Source organism: Danio rerio, chromosome 3 (genome assembly GCF_052040795.2).
Source record: "Danio rerio strain M-AB ecotype USA chromosome 3, GRCz13ab, whole genome shotgun sequence".
NCBI lineage: Eukaryota > Metazoa > Chordata > Actinopteri > Cypriniformes > Danionidae > Danio > Danio rerio.
In genome coordinates, this window is record NC_141023.1 from 67,560,307 (window position 1) to 67,580,000 (window position 19,694).

The window sequence follows — 19,694 nt, forward strand, 5'->3', positions numbered from 1 at the left end:
TTCATGTTATTTTTTGTTGACAGTGTTAATTCATGCTATCAACATGTATATCACGTTAGCCATGGATTTAATGTAATAACTATGTTAAAACAGCTAGTTCAAGAGCTAGTTCAGAAGGGGGGGGGGGTGAATAATATTGACTTCAGCTGCAGTTTTCTAAGTCATAATCCTTTTGGCTTAATAATCCGAAGAGAGCACAGTACTTTTGAACCGTAGCGTGTGTGAATGCGGTGGCCAGCAGGACACAATGCCCTCGGCTCTTCACCGCTGGCAAAGACAATGGGCTCCAGTGATAATGACGCAGGCCTGATGCTGGCACACGCTACAGCAAAACACAGCAAAGAGAGAGAGAGAGAGCACTGCAGATGAAGAGTCGCCCAGCCCACCGCCTGCTCCTCTGTGGCTGGCCATTTCAACATTTACTCTAAAAAACATAGCGAGGAAAGGAAAGGAAGGGAAGCCATGTTTAAACTCTGAAAACATGTAGCAGCAGCTAAAACGCATTAGCCATGTGTTCATGTAAAAAAACATGCTTATTCATGTTAAACATGTTAGAAAAATTATCCAAACATGCTGGGTCAAGCACTAAACATGGTAACAACATGCTAATCTATGCTAGCATTGCGTTAAATCATTGTAAAAACATGTAGTAACAGCTAAAATCAAGCACTAAACATGTTTGTAACATGCTAATCCATGCTAGCATTGTTAAGTCGTTGTAAAAAACATGTAACAACAGCTAAAATCAAGCACTAAACATGTTTGTAACATGCTAATCTATGCTAGCATTGTCTTAATGCATTGTAAAAACATGTAGCAACAGCTAAAATCAAGCACTAAACATGTTTGCAACATGCTAATCTATGCTAGCGTTGTGTTTAATCATTGTAAAAACATGTAGCAACAGCTAAAATCAAGCACTAAACATGTTTGCAACATGCTAATCTATGCTAGCATTGTGTTAAGTCATTGTAAAAACATGTAGCAGCTAAAATCAAGCACTAAATATGTTTGTAACATGCTAATCTATGCTAGCATTGTCTTAATGCATTGTAAAAACATGTAGTAACAGCTAAATTCAAGCACTAAACATGTTTGCAACATTCTAATCTATGCTAGCATTGTGTTAAATCATTGTAAAAACATGTAGTAACAGCTAAAATCAAGCACTAAACATGTTTGCAACATGCTAATCTATGCTAGCATTGTGTTAAGTCGTTGTAAAAACATGTAGCAGCTAAAATCAAGCACTAAATATGTTTGTAACATGCTAATCTATGCTAGCATTGTCTTAATGCATTGTAAAAACATGTAGTAACAGCTAAATTCAAGCACTAAACATGTTTGCAACATTCTAATCTATGCTAGCATTGTGTTAAATCATTGTAAAAACATGTAGTAACAGCTAAACTCAAGCACTAAACATGTTTGCAACATTCTAATCTATGCTAGCAATGTGTTAAGTCATTGTAAAAACATGTAGCAAAAGCTAAAATCAAGCACTAAACATGGTTGCAGCATGCTAACATTGTTAAACGGTTGTAAAAACATTCCTGTAACCATACAACATGTTTGTCATGTATTGAAAATGGTTATGTGATTACTGTATGTTAAAGCATGCTAAACAAGTTACCAGATCAAACAATAAAGGTGGTCTCAGCATGCTAATTTATGCACACATCCTGTTAAATCATTGTGAGAACATGTAGCATAACTTAATATGTTTTAAGAATGCTGTAAACATGCCCGATCAAGCACTAAACATGGTTGCAACATGCTAACACCATGCTAACATTTTTGTAAAAACATGTAGCAAAATCTAAAATGCATTAGCCATGCATGTAGTAAAACATGCTAATTGATTCATGCTAGCAACATGTTTATCATGTGTTAAACATGGTTATGTGATAACTACTGCATGTTAAATCATACTAAACAAGTAACCAGATCAAGCACTAAATGTGGCCGCAACATGCTAATTCATGCTAACATCTTGTTAAGTCATTGCAAAAACATGTAGCCACAGCTAAAATGCACTACCCATGTGATCACATACAAAAACATGCTCTACCATGTTAACTATTAATTCATGCTAGCAACATGTTTATCGGGTTTAATATGGTTATAATATAACAACCGTGTTGCAACATGTTAAACATGTTATTGAAAACATGTCAGATTAAGCACTAAACATGAATGCAACATGCTAACATGGTTAATCATTGTAAAAAACATGTAGCAACAGCTAAATGTTAAAACATGCTAGAGAAATGCTGTAAACATGCCAGTTCAAGAACTAAACAGGGTAGCAACATGCTAATTAATGCTATCATCATGTTTTAAAAGCATGCAGAAACAGCTAAAATGCATTAGCCCTGTGATCATGTACAAAAACATGCTTATTCATGTTATCACTGTTAATTCATGCTAGCAACATGTTTATCATGTGTTTATTATGGTTATAATGTAATAACTCAATTAAAACATGCTAAACATGTTATTAAAATATCGCAAACATGTCGGATCAAGCACTAAACATGGATGCAACATGCTAACATCATGTTAAATCATTGTAAAAAAAACATGTAGCAGCAGCAAAAATGCATTACCCATGTGATCACGTACAAAAACATGCTTATTCATGTTAACTGTGTTAAGTCATGTTAGCAACATGTTTATCATGGGGTAATAAATGTTATAATATAATAACCGTGTTAAAACATGCTAAACATGTTATTGAAATGTTGCAAAAATGTCGGATTAATCATTAAACATGGATGCAACATGCTAACATCATGTTAAATCATTGTGAAAAAAAACATGTAGAAACAGCTAAATGTTAAAACATGCTAAAGAAATGCTGTAAACATGCCAGTTCAAGGACTAAACATGGTAGCAACATGCTATTCCATGCTAACATAATGTTAAATCATTGCAAAAACATGTAGCAACAGCTAAATGTTAAAACATGCTAGAGAAATGCTGTAAACATGCCAGTTCAAAAACTAAACATGGTAGCAACATGCTAATTAATGCTAAGATCATGTTTATTCATGTTTTAAAAGCATACAGTAACATCAAAAGCATACAGCATACAGTAACATCAAAAGCATACAGTAAGCTCAAGAACTAAACATGGTAGCAACATGCAAATTCATGCTAAAAATCATGTTAAATCATTGTAGCAACTGCTAAACTGCATTAGCCACATGTTCATGTAACAAAAACATGCTAATTCATGTTAACATTGCTCATCCATGTTAGCGACAAAGAATGGGTACTAACATCTGTTTATTAGTTAATAGTTTCTATTAAAATAATGACTAGCATTGACAACAAATACCAGTGTCTAACAAATAAAAATTAGCATACACTAGTAAATAAGTTAAGCACGAGTAAAATTAATACTTATGCCGATCTAATGTCTAATCCAGAGCTAGCGTTTAATTAAATCTAAAATATAAGCTGGACTATTAGCTGCATAATAATAGGTATGTGTGTGTTTTATAGATTAAATAAAGCTTGCCATACACAGCTTGCCATACTCTGTGTGTCTGACGCACGCGTCTGCGGCTCCGTCTGTGTGTGTGTGTGTGTGTATTTGTGTGCGTAATTATGAGTGTGTGTAGGCTGTAGTGTCTGCATCGCCTGGGAGGGCCCATCAGAGCGGACGGCACAAAAGCTGGAGTGACAGAAACACACCCCCCCTCCAGAGATACACACACGCGCACACACTGCAGACTGACGCACACTACTTCCACTATTAATGTCAGTCATACTCCGGACATTCACTTTTAGTCTGTCTGGATTCACACACAGACATGCAAACAGAGCGATTCATTCTCTCTGGACTGCAAACACACTCGTCCTGCTACTGGCAATCATGTTTAAACACACACACACACAAACTGTCTGTCCCTGTGCCTTTGTGAAGAGAAGCTGGATGTGCTTCAATATAGCTCCAGTCAAACTACTCACTATTTATGCAGTATATGCAGATATGTTGTTCAGGAGTAGAGTTTGGGATTTGAATATACTAACATACTGTTAATTGCATACTAACATACTATTCACACCATACCTGCAGTGTGCATACTGCACCTCATAACCAATGGGACTTGCTTTTTTTGTCAGGGTTTTTTTTTTTTTCTTTCCAAAATTGCATGTTACAAAATCTGCAGTATGCAGCAGAGTACACATGCTATGCTAACATATTGTGAATGCTTACTAACATACTACTCACACTATTCCTGAAGCATGCAAATTGCACCTCATAACCAAAATAACCTGATGTTTTTGTCAGTTTTTTTTTCAGAATCACATGCAATATGTAGTATGCAGCAGAGTACACATACTATACTAACATAGTGTGAATTGTATACTAACATACTTTTTATGCTATACCTGAAGCATGCATATTGCACCTCAAAACTAAAATTGCCTGCTGTTTTTTCCAGAATTGCATACCACAAAAGCTGTAGTATGCAGTAGAGTACACATACAACACTAACATACTGTGAATTTCATACTAACATATTACTCGCACTATTCCTGTAATATGCATATTGCACCTCATAACCAAAATAATCTGTTTTGTCAGTTTTTTTTTCAGAATCACATACTACAAGTTATGTAGTATGCAGCAGAGTGCACATACTATGCTAGCATAATGTGAATGCTTACTAAAATACCACTCACATTGTTCCTGAAGTATGCATTTTGTACCAAAACGATCTGCTGTTTTTGTCAGTTTGTTTTTAGAATTGCATAATACAAAATGTGAATTGCATGCTACAAAGTATTGAATACACATACTATGAATTGCATGCTAGCATACTATTTATGCTTTACCTGCAGTATGCATATTGCACCTCATAACCAATGTGACCAATGCGAATTTTCTTTCAAAATTGCATGCTACAAAATATGTAGTATACAGCAGAGTATACATACTATACTAACATATTGTAAATTACATACTAACATACTACTCACACTATTCTTGAAGCATGCATACATAACCTAAATAACCTGTTTTTTTCTGTTTGTTTTTTTTGGAATCACATACTACAAAATATGTAGTATGGAGCAGAGTACACATACTAACATACTGTGAGTGCTTACTAACATACTACTCACTCTTTTCTTGAAGCATGCACCAATACGACCTGTGGTTTTTGTCAGGTTTTTTTCAGAATCGCATACTACAAAATATGTAGTATCCTGCAGAGTACACATACTATACTAACAAGCTGTGAAAGCTTACTAACATACTACTTAGACTATTCCTATACTATAGCATGCATACTGCACCTCATAACCAAAATAACCTGATGTTGTTGTCCCCTTTTCTTTTAAATCACATACTGCAAAATATGTAGTATGCAGCATAGTACACATACTATACTAACATAGTATGCACTCTATTCTTGAAGCATGCATTTTGCTCCTTATAACCAAAATGACCTGCTGTCTTTGTCAATGTTTTTTTAATCGAAAGCTACAAAATATGTAACATGCAGCAGAGTACACATACTATACTAACATACTGTGAATGCTTACTAACATACTACTCACACTATTCCTGAAGCATACGTATTGCACCTCATAACCAAAATAACCTGTTTTTGTCATTTTTTTTTAGAAACACATACTACAAAATATGTAGTATGCAGCAGAGTACACATACTATACTAATATACTACTCACACTATTTTCAAACATGCCTATTGCACCTCATAACCAAAATAACCTGTTGTTTGTGTCAGGGTTTTTATTTTTTCAGAATCGCATACTATAAAATAAGTACACATACAATACTAACATATTGTGAATTGCATACTAACTTACTACTCACACTATTCCTGAAGCATGCATATTGCACCTTATAACCAAAATAACCTGCTGTTTTTGTCAGGTTTTTTTTTTTCCAGAATCACATACTACATGCAGCAGAGTACTCATACTATACTATACTAACATACTGTTAATGCTTACTAACATACAACTGATAGAAGTTATTGTGCATCTAGTATATAGACAGCACTCTCCAATGCCTTAAAAGACTACTTACACCATTTTTGCATTTGTGCAAAAAAAACACACTGCTGCCATTTTTGTAACGTGAATACCATATTAACATACTGTGAATTGCATACTAACATATTACTAACACTAGTTATATAGTGCATCTTGTACAAAGTGGGAGTTTGTGTGCATGGAACTCCAAAATGACCTTCTGTTTTTGTCAGGTATTTCTTTTTTCAGAAATCCATGCTAACATAATACCACTACATACTACATGAAGTATGGAATTGCATGTTTTTTCTACAAAAAAATTCGAGCATTTAACAGAGCACACTGCAAAAAAATTAAATAGTGTCCTAACATTCTACTTAGACTATCTTTGCATTGTGCAGAAAACCACAATGCTACTATTTCTCTAATGTGAATGCCATACTAACATACTGTGAACTGCATACTAACATACTACTCACACAATTTCTGTAATATGCATGTTGTACCCAATGGGAATGTGTATGCATGGAACCCAAAATGACCTGTTTTTATATATATATATATATATATATATATATATATATATATATATATATATATATATATATATATATGAATATATATATATGTGTGTGTGTGTGTGTGTGTGTGTGTGTGTGTGTGTGTGTGTGTGTGTATATACATATATATATATATATATATATATATATATATATATATATATATATATATATATATATATATTGCATCTGATGGCTGTGTATGTGTACTATAATACAAAAAATACTAACATACTAAAATATTATAAACATCCTTTTAAGTATGCAGCATGCATATACTACGCATGAAGGAAATTTGTATGCATGGGATACCTAAACAAGCATACTAACTACTACTCACACTACTTGTGCGGTATGTGTATATTGTGCATGTAAAGTGTTTGGTAATTTACAAAAACAGTGCACTTACTATACTAACATATTGGGAATGCATACTAATCACACCATTTATGAAGCATGGAGTATGAATATCTTACCTGATGGAAATGTGCATCAATGACCAAAAAATACAACAACACTTGTCAGGCATGTGTGTGGTACACACCAGAGCACACTGTGGATGTTTTCCGAATTGCATACTAAAATGAAACTACTAAGTATGCAGTATGTATATATTGTGCATGAAGGGAAGTTGAATGCATGGAACAACAAAACAAGCTTTCTACTTTTTCTCCTTACTATACAACAGAACAAATTGCATGAATTATTACAATAGTATACTAACTAATACTGTACTAATCACTCTATTTCTGCAGTATGTAGTGCCAATTGTGCACAGAGTAGAGTTTGTATACAAAAAATAGCAAAATAACTTACTAAATTTGCCTAAATGTGTACTGTAGAATAAAAAAGAGCACACTAGCATACTACACCTATTGTTAGGGTATCATACTAAGTACTACTCACACTTTGTGTGCAGTATATGTATAATGCACATGGAAAGGGTTTGGAAATTGGAAAACCCAAATATCCAAGTATACAAAAGTGCACATCCTATACTTACATACTCGGAAATGCATACTAACATACTAGTCACACCATTTACAAAGCATGCAGTATGTATATTGTGCCTGATGGAAGTGTGCAATAATTACCAAAAATGGCTACAACAGTAGTAAGGAATCTGTGTAGTACTTAAACTATTTGTTGTGATATGTGTATATTGTGAATGTAAAGTGACACTGCCTATCTTATGATGAGAATACTATACTTACACACTGGGAATTGCTTACTAACATACTACTCAAGCTATTTACAATGTATGCAGTGTGTGTTGTACCTGATGGGAGTGTGCATCAAATATCACAGAGTAACTATACTAATGTAGTACACAACAGAGCACGTTCACTCATTGTCACATTGGATACTAAAATAATACTACTAAGTATGCTGTATGCATATATTCTGAATGAAGGGAACTTGAATGCATGGAATACCAAAACAAGCTTCCTTCTTTTCCCCTTAAAAAATCTAGTATACAACATAACACACTGCATAAATTATTAGAATAGCATACTAACTCAATAATTTACTTTCACTTTTTCTGCAGTATGTAGTATGTATATTGTGCACACAGTTCGGTTTGTATACAATGAATAGCAAAATAGTGTCTACATACTGCAGAAATCATATTGATGTGAAAACTATACTAACATACTGTGAATTGCGTACTAACTTGCTACTCACATATACTCACATGTTGCATACTAACATACTGTAATACTATAAGCATGCAGACTGCACTGTGTATATATAGTGCATGAAGGGAACTGTGCATGAGATACTAAAACTGACTACTACTTTTTTTCTAAAATGTGTCCTATACTAACTGAGCACACTAGATACATTTTTAGAACAGTATACTTACACAACAGTGTTATCTATTCGAATAACATAATATCTTACTACACTATATTAACACTATTTTCTGCTGTATTTTTGTTTTGGGCATGAAAACAGTTTGGCATGCTAACACTATACTAACACACTGTGAATTGCATTCTAACATACTACTCACACTATTCTTGCAGCATGCTGTATATATTGTGTGCATATAGGTTTAATACATGAAACGTAAGTATTGCATACCAAATATGTCAAATGTTTGTGTAGTACACAAAAGATTTAAATTGCATACTAAATTGCATACTAACATACTGCTATATGTGATGTTTGCAGTATAAATATTGTATATAAACAGGTTTATTAAATGAAACGCATCAATTGCCTACTTCATTTGACAAATATTTGTGTAGTACACAACAGATTTAAATTGCATACTAAATTGCATACTAACATGCTGCCATATGTGATGTTTGCAGAATGAATATTGTATATAAACAGGTTTAATACATAAAACGCAAAAATTGCATACTACATTTGGCAAATGTTTGTGTAGTACACAGCAGATTTAAATTGAATACTAAATTGCATGCTAACATAAGGCTCCAATAATATCCGCAGTGTGTTTGTTGTGTGTGGATTGCCATAATCCCTTTCTACGAGTACAATATACCACACTGTGCACACTAAGTTTCTAATTGCACACTAGCACACTGCACATACTCTTTCTGCAATGTGCATGTTTAATATGAAGGGAGTTTAAATGAGTGTGACTATTCTTGTAAATGCATACTAACATCTGATTTCATTATTTCTCATTTGATCGCCTATTGTTATGGAGTCAGATCCGTCTCAAAAATAATATGATTACAAAATTTGTAAATTAACAAATTTATTTGCTCAAATATTTCTGCTTTTTACTTGTGAATTCATGGATTGTGTGTTGTATTTATGAGTTGTGTTTTGAAATTTCTGTTGTGATGTATGACTTTTATTTTGTAAACATATGATTTTTTGAGACCGATCTGACTCCATATTATTAAATCTGACACGTATTTGTGTAGTATAGAGCAGTGAATACTGTTAACAATTGCATACTAGCATGCTATGTTTATGCATCAAATCCAAGATGGCAGACCTCTCAGTTAATTAAAGATGCAACAGTAAGAGCATACAGAACTGTGACATTTAAAAGCATACTACGAATAACAGCAGTACACTAGTGTTCGATTCTAGACACAACCACAGACGAGCAAGAACAGCAGCAGACATGCGTAGAGACAGTGATTAATCGCAGCATCTATCGCTGTCTCGTGCACACACACACACACACACACTATTGTACAGGTTCAGATGGAATTATGCAAAGCTTGTTTTAGTGTGAACGTACATGAACATCTTCAGTTTAAGCACACACACATACATGGACAGGGCCATTTAAAGAGATGCGCACGTAAACGCACACACACAAACACTCATACAGCAGCTCGTTTAGGTGTGAACATGCATTTTAAGCACACACACACAAACACATACACACACACACATTCATGCACTGGGCAATTTAAAGAGATGCACACACACACACATGCACACACACAGGCACACACAAATACACACACACATGGAGTAGCTTCTTTACGTGTCAACATGCATCTAAGCACATAAACATGCACATAAACCTTCTAAGCACATGCAGACACAGACACACACACGCGCCCACACACACACATTCATACTCTGTACAATTTAAAGAGAAGCACACACGCGCACAGACAGACGCACTCACACACACACACACACACAGGTAGACTGGTGTAGAGATGGGGGAGGTGAGAAAGTGAGCGGACAGATAGGTGTGTGTGTGTGTGTGTGTGTGTGTGTGTGTGTGCGTGTGCGTGTGCGTGTGCGTGTGTGTGTGTGTGTGTGTGCATTTGTGTGTGTGTGCATTTGTGTGTGTGTACGGCTCTGCATGATGTGTGATTATGTGAAAAGGCTGTTGATAGATTCCCTGTGTGTGTGTGTGTGTGTGTGTGTGTGTGTGTGTGTGTGTGTGTGTGTGTGTGTGTGTGTGTGTGTGTGTGTGTGTGTGTGTTTTATTTCTGCTCTTCACTGAGCTTCAGTGCGGTCAACGTGAGCCCGCCAGCCTCTGAGCAATTTAACACAACCAAGGAGAATCTGTCAGATGTGTGTGTGTGTGTGTGTGTGTATGTCCGACACACACACACACACAGTACTCCAGCAGAAAACAGCACCTCTGCTTTTCCTCCACGTCTGTCTCTTCTCCATCTTCTCTTTCACCCTCAGCATCTCCTTTTGTTTCCGTCTCCCTCTTTTCCCTCCTTCGTCTCATTTTCCCCCGTTTCTATCTATTTTTGCGACTGCAGTTTCTCTCACGTTCCCGTCTCTCGCTCTCTCTATGACCCTGTGTGTGGCAAGCCGCTTTAACATAAATTGTTCCCGCTCTAAGGGACGGTTTACACCGAATGCAATTCTTTCTGTTTCTCTGGTGTATTTTAAAGGGTTCTTATATGCACAATCAGATCTCAGATCAGATCTGAAGGACAGGAACAGAGGAACACTGCAGCTCCAAACAGCACAAACACTGACGCTTTCTGCTCAAATAAAGCCCACACAGTAGATTTAGCTCACTAGATAGTGTAGTGTAGTATAGTAGAGTATAGTGTAATATAGTACAATGTAGTATAGTATTAGTATGGTATTAGAATAGAACAGTGTAGTGTAATATAGTACAATATAGCATGGCATAGTATAGTAGAGTACAGTAAAGTGTAGCACAGTATATCATATTGTAGTATAGTACCGTATAGCATAGTATAGTACACTATAACAGTATAGTAAATATGGTATAGTATAGTATAGCATTGTATGGTATAGTATAGCATGGTATAGTATAGTAAAGTAAAGTATGGTAGAGTATAGTATGGTATAGTAGAGTATGGTATAGTATAGCATAGTATAGTGTGGAATAGTAGACCATAGTATTGTAAAGTATGGTATATTAAAGTATGGTATAGTATAGTATGGTATGGTAAGGCATAGTATGGTATAGTATAGTATGGTAAAGTATAGTGTAGCATAGCATAGTATAGCAAAGTTTGGTATAGTATAGTATAGTATAGTATGGTATGGTATAGTATGGTATGGTATGGTATATTATAGTATAGTATAGTATAGTATAGTATAGTATGGTATGGTATGGTGTGGTATAGTATAGTATAGTATAGTATAGTATAGTATGGTATAGTATGGTATAGTATAGTATAGTATAGTATGGTATGGTATGGTATGGTATAGTATAGTATAGTATAGTATAGTATAGTATAGTATAGTATAGTATGGTATAGTATGGTATAGTATAGTATAGTATAGTATAGTATAGTATAGTATAGTATAGTATAGTATAGTATGGTATGGTATATTATAGTATAGTATAGTATAGTATAGTATAGTATAGTATAGTATAGTATGGTATAGTATGGTATAGTATAGTATAGTATAGTACAGTGCAGTATAGTATAGTATAGTATAGTATACGCTGTGTGAACTTTAGGAGCACACGGTGACATTGACGGTGTTTGGCATTTTAAAAAGTCAACACTTTATTCTGAAGAAGGTGCAGTGAGTTTTTGGTTGTTTTAAGTCATGATTCATGCCATTAACAAATTATTAACTGAGACCTTTAGCTCAATAAAAATTCATTAGCTGCTTATTAATAGTACAGTAGTAGATGTAAAATAAGATCTCACTTTATTACTACTAATATTCAGTTGATAATATAAGAATAGGCAGGTAATAAGCCAGTGGTAAATAGCATCAATTGTGACAAACTGATGCGTTTAAATCCAATTATGATGAGTAAATTCTGAAGCATTTTAGGCTAAAGTGGCTTTCCATATGTCTTCTTCTTCTTCTCTTTGATTCATTCCTGTCCTGCTCCTGCTCCTGTCACCATCTCTCTGCTCTAAATGTGGCTCTGAAACCCTATCAGGCCATCATTTATTCTGGGTTATCCAGAGAAACACACACTGGTCTCAGATCCGATCTGGAGGACGGGAACAGAGAAATGCTGCAGCTCCAAACAGCAAAAGCACTGATGCTTTCTGCTAAAATAAAGCCAACACAGTAGATATATGTGACTACATAGTATAGTATAGCATAGTATAGTATAGTATAGTATAGTATAGTATAGTATAGTATAGTATAGTATAGCATAGCAAAGCATAGTATAGTATAGTATAGTATAGTATAGTATAGTATGGCATAGTATAGTATGGCATAGGATAGTATGGCATGGGATAGTATGGACATGATATAGTATAGTATAGTATAGTATAGTATAGTATAGTATAGTATAGTATAGTATAGTATATCACTGTGTAGTGTAGTGTAGTGTATTATGGTATGGACTAGCTCTGTATAGTATATTATAGCTTAGTGCAGTATAGCATAGAAAATATCAGAATTATTTTTGATTTTGTTTTTTTATTGATTTATTTAGGGTTTAAGTCATTTTATCAATTTAATTTTAATTTTAATTAATTAAAGGGCACAGGGTTAGTAAATGATTATAGATTTTTAACATAATTTTAGATAAAATTGTATCTTTAGGAGAGAAATGTTATTCTGTATAATAAGATGGAACTGAACAATTGAACTGTATTATTATTTATATCCGACAATCATATTTATTGATGTTTAATGTTGCTTTTATACATCTCCAGTTGTACTATTTTTATTTAAATGTGTCCACTTTTATTGATGCTCTTAATTAGCTTTTGATGTTTTCATGTAAATCTTAGTTTAATGTTTTGTGATTTTACACGCTTCTGACTATTTTCAAATGTTTATTATTATATTTATTTAAATTTAAATAATTATTACAGTATACCTACCCAGGCAACAGGCCTACATTTAAATGTTATTTTTAAAAATCTAATATTTACATTATATTTTAATATTGTTTAAATACTACAACTAGGGTTTTGTTTTTAACAAATATATGTCATTTGAGTTTAATCTAACATTATCACAGAGCAAGAACTGGAACAGCCATCATATATTGAAGCATGATATGAGCGCTCATCATATTAGATCATATAATGCGTGCAGCTCAACACGATGTGCTCAGTATTGTAGATCAGCATGTAGAAATCCAGCAGAGGACGGGTTACCTGGTGGCTTCATTATGTTAGCAAAAACCCTTCAAAATGTGTGTGTGTGTGTGTGTGTGTGTGTGTGTGTGTGTGTGTGTGTGTGTGTGTGTGTGTGTGTGAGAGAGAGAGAGAGAGAGAAAGACGGCTCAATCTCAATGCTCTCATTAGAATTTGAGGATTTTGCGCTTCATTATTCTCTGACTTTGTCTCTAATTATGTCATTTAAGAGCAGCGGCGTCTGACATTAGCATGCGGCTCCACACACTGCTCTCTCTCAGGCTCATCAGCCGCTCAAACAGCACAAAACAAAGGATCGAGTCATTTTCAGGTCTCACTCTGTCCTTCAGCGGCTGCGGCTCGTGGCCATTAGCCTTCTGTCTTCCTCTACTCCATATCAGACATTCACAGATTCAACTCTAGCCAATATTGCATCTGGAATATTGCATCGTTACCACTGCTCGGTGGGTTGCTTCACAAATGCAATTAAAGGCACAGTATGTATTTTCACAACAAAACTGTTCACCAGTAGAGGGCGCGCACTCAAAACAAACATGTTCACCATTAGAGGATGTGTTCTTACAACATTTTGACACTAGACGGCGCATATCCAAAACAAACATTTTCACCACTAGAAAGCATATATTAACAACAACCATTTTCACCACTAGAGGGCGCATATTCACAAACAACCATTCTCCCCAGTAGATGGCGCATATTCACAAACAACCATTTTCACCACTAGAGGGCACATATTCACAAACAACCATTTTCACCACTAGAAAGCATATATTAACAACAACCATTTTCACCACTAGAGGGCGCATATTCACAAACAACCATTCTCCCCAGTAGATGGCGCATATTCACAAACAACCATTTTCACCACTAGAGGGCGCATATTCACAAACAACCATTTTCACCACTAGAAAGCATATATTAACAACAACCATTTTCACCACTAGAGGGCGCATATTCACAAACAACCATTTTCACCACTAGAGGGCGCATATTCACAAACAACCATTTTCACCACTAGAGGGCGCATATTCACAAACAACCATTCTCCCCAGTAGATGGCGCATATTCACAAACAACCATTTTCACCACTAGAGGGCGCATATTCACAAACAACCATTTTCACCACTAGAAAGCATATATTAACAACAACCATTTTCACCACTAGAGGGCGCATATTCACAAACAACCATTCTCCCCAGTAGATGGCGCATATTCACAAACAACCATTTTCACCACTAGAGGGCGCATATTCACAATTTTGCCTCTAGAGGGCACATTTTTACAAACAAACATTTTCACCACTACAAAACAGGTATTCACAAACAATTTTCGCCACTAGAGCCACTAGAGGGCACATATCAAAGACAAACATTTTAGCGACTAAAGGGCAGATATACACAAACATTTTCGCCACTAGATGGCGCATATCCAAAACAAATATTTTCACCACTAGAAAGCACATAATCACAAACATTTTCGCCACTAGAGGGTGCATATCAAAGACAAACATTTTAGCGACTAAAGGGCACATATTCACAAACATTTTCACAACTAGAGGGCACATATTCACAAACATTTTCGCCACTAAAGAGTGCATATCCAAAACTTACATTTTAGCCACAAAAGGGCACATATTCACAACAAACACTTTCCCCATTAGAGGGCGCATATTCACAAACAAACATTTTCGTTATATGTGGGCACATATTCACAATTTTGCCTCTAGAGGGCACATTTTTACAAACAAACATTTTCACCACTACAAAACAGGTATTCACAAACAATTTTCGCCACTAGAGGACACATATTCACAAACATTTTTGCCACTAGAGGGTGCATATCAAAGACAAACATTTTAGCGACTAAAGGGCACATCTTCACAAACATTTTCGCCACTAGAGGGTGCATATCAAAGACAAACATTTTAGCGACTAAAGGGCACATCTTCACAAACATTTTCGCCACTAGAGGGCGCATATCAAAGACAAACATTTTAGCGACTAAAGGGCACATCTTCACAAACATTTTCGCCACTAGAGGGTGCATATCAAAGACAAACATTTTAGCGACTAAAGGGCACATATTCACAAACATTTTCACAACTAGAGGGCACATATTCACAAACATTTTCGCCACTAAAGAGTGCATATCCAAAACTTACATTTTAGCCACAAAAGGGCACATATTCACAACAAACACTTTCCCCATTAGAGGGCGCATATTCACAAACAAACATTTTCGTTATATGTGGGCACATATTCACAATTTTGCCTCTAGAGGGCACATTTTTACAAACAAACATTTTCACCACTACAAAACAGGTATTCACAAACAATTTTCGCCACTAGAGGACACATATTCACAAACATTTTTGCCACTAGAGGGTGCATATCAAAGACAAACATTTTAGCGACTAAAGGGCACATCTTCACAAACATTTTCGCCACTAGAGGGTGCATATCAAAGACAAACATTTTAGCGACTAAAGGGCACATCTTCACAAACATTTTCGCCACTAGAGGGCGCATATCAAAGACAAACATTTTAGCGACTAAAGGGCACATCTTCACAAACATTTTCGCCACTAGAGGGTGCATATCAAAGACAAACATTTTAGCGACTAAAGGGCACATCTTCACAAACATTTTCGCCACTAGAGGGCGCATATTTACAAACATTTTGCCACTAGACGGCGCATATCTAAAACAAATATTTTCACCACTAGAAGGCACATATTCACAAACATTTTTGCCACTAAAGAGTGCATAACCAAAACTTACATTTTAGCCACTAAAGGGCGCATATTCACAACAAACATTTTTGCTGCTAGAGGGCACATATTCACAAACATTTTAGCCACTAAAGGCCACTAGATAGTGGATCTTCACAAACAAACATTTTCACCACTAGAGGGCACATGTCCAAATCAAACATTTTAGCCACAGAGAGCTGGTATTCACACCACTAGAGGGCACATATTCACAAACTTTTCACCACTAGAGGGCACATATTCACAAACTTTTCACCACTAGAGGGCACATATTCACAAACATTTTTGCCACTAAAGACCACTAGATGGTGGATATTCACAATCAAACATTTCCACCACTAGAGGGCGCATATCAAAAAATATTTTCACGTTGGATGAGCGGCGTCAGGCGTTGACGAACTGCATTGTGGATCTGTCGGCGCCCCTTCAGAGGTGTTGCTCTCTGCAAAAGTTGGGACTTGCTCAACTTTAAGCACCGATGGAAGCGTCAGCCAATCAGATCGCTTTATGCAAATACACCAGCTCAGACATTGGCCTATTGCTGACTAATTTCATTGGCTGACGCTGCTATGACGATCGCGTCAGCCCCAAATTCAGACATGCCCTCTGTCAAGCATTGATGTTGAAGCCTCATGTGAATAGGCAACACAAATTCACAACAAATTGTAACTTTTTGATTTAGTGGGTAATTCGTATGAATTCGTACGATCTAATTCGTACAATTTAGTTCGATTTGCTCATCCCCCAATGACGGTTGGTCTTAGGGGTGGGGTTAGGTGCCACGCCTCCTTTTTAAAATCGTACAATTTCGTACAACTGAACTCATACGAATTCGTACAAATTAGCCACTAGACTGGCAAAACGTAAAATACATTTTCTCATGAGATCAGGCTGGAATAGTGCGTCAGAGAACATTATCTGTGTGCTATTTTCAGCTCAAACTTCACTCACACTGATCAGAGATGCATTTTACATCTTATATAAAGGGCAGAATAGTTTAATGTTTGGTTTATATGTTGATTTTTGGTATTTATTTGCTTGTTTATTTAACAGGTACAATACACTTGACATTGTTACACAAAGACAACCGATGTTGTGTACACAGGGCATACAGCATAAAGCTAATTTGCAGTCCTCATCGCTGGTTAGACTTTACATTACAAAAATATAAAAAATAAACAAACAAAATGATAAACTATTTACTTAAACTATTTTTTAAAAGTCCAGATCATAAAGAAAACCATGCCATCATTGTTTTGCAGTGCAGGTTGTGTTCAGTGAGGTTGTGTGAGTGTGAACACGAGAGCGTCTTGCTTCATCACGACCCTATTTTTGACCTGTTTTTCGACTCTCATTTTTCTCTTCTCCATGCAGCGTCAGTATGAAGGTGTTGTCAAAGCGCCTGACTGCATTATGAGTGTGAAACATGCGCTTCTTTCTGTTTTCTCTTGACCTGTTCAGCAGATTTTCGTGAACACACTCTGTGAAGAATGTCTGTAAGTGAGCAGTTTTCTGTATTTTGTGATTCATGTTTTTGTTTATTTCTGCTTTTGGATTATGAGACCTTGATCACTTTAGAAACGTGTCAAAGGTGACTTTTCTGAACATTTTTAATAGTTTAAAGAGATTTACTGTCTGGGTTAATGTTGTCTATTACGCTACACCAATGCATAATAATAATAATAGAAGAATAATACTGAAGCACTGTGATGACGCACTGACAGCTGAGGCCTTTACAATCAGCACAACAACATTCAGAACAAGGCAAACAGGGCAGAACATGGAAAAACTAGCAAACTTGATGATGATCAACATTAAAGACAAGGGATTTATTTTAGTACAGAAAACGTCTAAGCTATTGATTTAGGAAAAAGATTATAGCTATATATCCAGTCATGTATGTTACAGGAAGCTGGAATGGGGGAAACAAACCCATTTGTTGCATGAAAATTAGATCTGCGGACACTGCATCACAATTTGTTTTCATGCTTTTTGTTTCAGCCAATCAGAGACATTAGGATTAGTCAAAAGACAGATTGGTTTTGTTTAGAGCACTTGCAGACTTCCTTTATAATAGACAGAATGCAGATTCAACATAAACAACAGATTCATTTGTGTCATTTTCATTTGTTTAAACGTTTTAAGGCATACTAACGTGAATTCACACTTTTTAGGGTACACTAAAGTTAATTTAGACAAGGGTATACTAAAGTCAATTTAGACATTTTAGGGCATACTAAAGTTAATTTAGACAAGGGCATACTAAAGTCAATTTAGAGTGTTTAAGACATACTAAAGTCAATTTAGAGTGTTTAAGGCATACTAAAGTCTATTTAGACTTTTTAGGGCATACTAAAGACTAATTAGAGTGTTTAGGGCATACTAAAGTCAATTTAGAGTGTTTTAAGGCATACTAAAGTCTATTAAGACTTTTTAGGGCATACTAAAGTCTATTTAGAGTATTTAAGTTATACTAAAGTCAAATTAGAGTGTTTAGGGCATACTAAAGTCTATTTAGAGTATTTAAGTTATACTAAAGTCAATTTAGATATTTTAGGACACACTAAAGTCAATTTAAGACATTTTTGGGCATACTAAAGTCATACTAGATTGTTTAAGGCATACTTAAGTCTATTTAGACTTTTTAGGGTATACTAAAGTAAATTTAGACTAGGGCATTCATTCATTCATTTTCTTGTCGGCTTAGTCCCTTTATTAATCCGGGGTCGCCACAGCGGAATGAACCGCCAACTTATCCAGCAAGTTTTTACGCAGCGGATGTACTTTCAGCTGCAACCCATCTCTGGGAAACATCCACACACACATTCACACACACACACTCATACACTACGGACAATTTAGCCAACCCGATTCACCAGTACCGCATGTGTTTGGACTGTGGGGGAAACCGGAGCACCCGGAGGAAACCCACGCGAAGACAGGGAGAACATGCAAACTCCACACAGAAACGTCAACTGAGCCGAGGTTCGAACCAGCGACCTTCTTGCTGGGATTTTTTTCGGGCATTCTAAAAACATTTCTAGACTTTTAAAGGCATACTATAGTCAATACTAAAGTTAATTTAGACTTTTTAAGGCAAATTAAAGTAAATTTATACTTTTAATGCTTACCAAAGTATTTTTAGACTTTAGAGCATACTTAAGTCAGTTTTTTTTTTACTTTTTAAGGCATACTAAAGTCAATTTGAACCTTTTAGGCCTTACTAAAGTCCATGTAGACTTGTTAGGCCATACTGAAGTAATGTTAGACAATTTAAAGCATATAAAGTCAATTTAGACTTTGGCATAT

The 19,694-nt window shown here is 35.5% G+C and overlaps 1 protein-coding gene across 7 annotated transcripts in view; it reads left to right on the forward strand.

Moving 5' to 3' along the window:
• Positions 1–19,694, forward strand: part of rai1 (retinoic acid induced 1) — a 105,931-nt gene that overhangs the window by 25,860 nt on the left and 60,377 nt on the right. The window contains exon 1 of one of the 7 annotated variants that reach the window (XM_087245339.1): positions 17,743–17,881. The exons of 5 other annotated variants lie outside the window; for them this stretch is intronic. The gene's annotated coding sequence lies outside the window, so the exon portion shown is untranslated. Of the gene's footprint in view, positions 1–17,742; positions 17,882–19,694 lie in introns of those variants that run through there. One more of the 7 variants, XM_087245342.1, reaches the window with a different exon arrangement.